The sequence below is a fragment of the Panicum virgatum genome, chromosome 4K (genome assembly GCF_016808335.1).
Source record: "Panicum virgatum strain AP13 chromosome 4K, P.virgatum_v5, whole genome shotgun sequence".
NCBI classification, from domain to species: domain Eukaryota; kingdom Viridiplantae; phylum Streptophyta; class Magnoliopsida; order Poales; family Poaceae; genus Panicum; species Panicum virgatum.
Genome location: NC_053139.1, coordinates 10,654,795 through 10,657,465, shown reverse-complemented (window position 1 = coordinate 10,657,465; position 2,671 = coordinate 10,654,795). Strand labels below are relative to the sequence as shown.

The 2,671-nt window shown below is 44.0% G+C and overlaps 1 non-coding gene across 1 annotated transcript; it reads left to right on the top strand.

Annotated features, from left to right (window-relative positions):
• The first annotated feature begins 409 nt into the window (after positions 1–409).
• LOC120705319 lies at positions 410–545 on the top strand. Its single transcript, XR_005687906.1, has one exon. It is a non-coding gene; the product is annotated as a small nucleolar RNA Z247 (small nucleolar RNA).
• The last annotated feature ends 2,126 nt before the right edge of the window (positions 546–2,671 follow it).

The following is a 2,671-nucleotide window of genomic DNA, read 5'->3' as shown; positions in this document are numbered from 1 at the left end:
CTTTCTTGTGTGGTGAGCACAAGTTCTTCCTGCTGTTCGCGGGTCGCGTCTGCTTGGAGTTCTCGATGGATCCTCAGTGCAGCCACCCTCGACGATCCGGGTTGAGAAACTAGACAAATCCATAGAAGAAGCAGAAAACTAGGCCTACGTGACCTGGCTGGCTCAAGAGCAGCACCTGCTCGCCTACCTTCTCTCCTCCATGACCAAGGAAATCTTGGTCCAGGTCTCTTCCTATGAACATGCGGCTCAAGTTTGGACAACAATAAATGAGATGTTTGCATCTCAATCAAGGTCCAAGATCATGCAGCTTCGATCTCAATTGTCACATGAGAAGAAGGTGGAATTATTAGCATCCGTTTATTATAGCAAGATGAAAGGCATTGCCGATGAGTTAGCAGGAGCTGGCAAGAAGATCGATGATGACGACCTCATCAGTTCTAACTTGAACGGATTGGACTCCGAATACAATCTGTTTGTTTCCTCTCTATCAGTAAAGGAATCATTGTCTCTAGGTGATCTCTACGCTCAGCTTCTTTCCTTTGAAGCCCGGCTCCACCAACAACATTCAGGCGAGGGACGTTTCTACTCTTTGGCCAATAATGCATCTTGCGGTCGTGGGCGTGGAGGTCCTCGAGGAAGAGGTCGTGCTGCTGGGTTTGGTCATGGTGCTGTGTCTGGACTAGGGTCATCTACTGCTCGTAGACAGAGCCCCTCTACTTCTTCTGATTCAGATGACGGGTCAGTATGTTAATTGTGTGAGCGTGTAGTTCACACCATTCATGATGACTGGTATAGATTCAACTAGAACTATGTTCCTCCTCGTGATGGTGGTACAAAACCAATAAGGTCCGGTCCACAGAAGTCAGCATCATCTGCAGTTCCTTCCTATGGAGTTGATACAAATTGGTATTTTGACTCCGGCGCAACAAATCATGTTACAAATGATCTAGAGAAACTTACAACACGGGAACACTACAATGGACATGATCAAATACATGTTGCTAATGGCAAAGGTATGAGTATTAGTCATGTTGGTCAAACTATTTTTCATGCCCCCAAATGTGATTTTTCTTTCAATGATGTCTTACATGTTCCTGCGGCCAAGAAAAACTTAATGTCTGTCCAACAGTTTGCTTGTGACAATGATGTCTTTCTTGAATTTCATCCTTCCTTCTTTTGTGTTAAGGACCTGGCTACGAAGAACCTTCTTCTTCAAGGTAGATGTCACGATGGGCTCTATCCTCTTCCACGTACTTCGGAAGTTCATCATGTCTCAACTCCGTCAGCCTCTAGGTGGCATCACCGTTTAGGGCATCCTTCGTCTTCTATTGTTAGTCGTGTCCTTAGAGATAATAAGTTGTACATCTTTTAGTGGTTCCTCTGAGGAATCCATCTATGATGCTTAGCAACAAGCTAAAAGCCATTAGTTACCTTATTCTCCGTCAGATAGTGTTTCATCTTTTCCTTTACAGTTAGTCTTTTCTGATGTGTGGGGACCTGCACCAAAATCAGTTGGTCATTATCAGTACTATGTAAGTTTTATTGATGATTTCATTAAATTTACATGGATTCTTCTTCTTAAAAATTGATCTGATGTGTTTCAAGTGTTTCTTAATTTTCAACAACTTGTTGAAAGACTCTTAAATAGGAAAATCCTTACTATGCAAACTGATTGGGGTGGTGAATACCAAAAACTTAACTCTTTTTTTCAAAAAGTCGGGATTGCCCACCATGTCTCATGTCCTCACACCCATTAACAGAATGGCTCAGCTGAATGTAAACACTGAGATATTGTTGAAGTTGATCTTACTCTTCTTGCACAAGCATCTGTGCCTCTCAAATTTTGGGACGAAGCCTTTTTTAACTGCCACTTATCTCATCAATCGCACCCCTTGTCGTGTTATTGATTTTTCTACTCCTCTCACACGATTATTTGGTGGACATCCCAATTATTCCTTTCTTCGTGTCTTTGGTTGTGCATGTTGGCCTAATCTTCGCCCATATAATACCCATAAACTTCAATTTCGTTCAAAACGATGTGCATTTCTTGGGTATAGTAATCTTCACAAGTGCTATAAGTGTTTAGACATCTCCACTGGCCGTGTCTATATTTCTCGAGATGTAGTCTTTGATGAGGACATATTTCCGTTTGCACAACTTCACTCTAATGCTGGTTCTTGTCTCCAACAGGACATACTTCTTTTGCCTTCACATTTGATAAATCATGATGGGGACATGAATAATAGTTTTACTAACGTGTCTAACACTTTACCCGAGTCATATGTGTCTTCTTTTGATGATCCAGGTTCCAACGCACAGCCCAACATGTCACGATTGGTGACCTTCCCTTCTTTGGCTGATTCCGGACAAGCATCTTCCTCTTCTGGGCTCCTTGATGCATCTAGCGCGGTCTCTGATGTTGATTTGGGTGCTAAGTCCGGAGTTGACCAGGTGGATCAGACGCCGACACAAGTGGATTTAGTCTCTCTCAATCCAGCTGTGCCACCTGCCCCGGAGGATCCTGCACCGTCACCTCCGCTGCAATCCTCGCCTACCGAGCTTCTTGTACCAGGACCTTCTGTGGTTACTTCAGTACTTCCTCCCGAGCCGCAAAGATTGGATGTGGTCGCTTCTGAATCACCCCGGCGCCTTCCTCCGCCGCCTCCTGGTT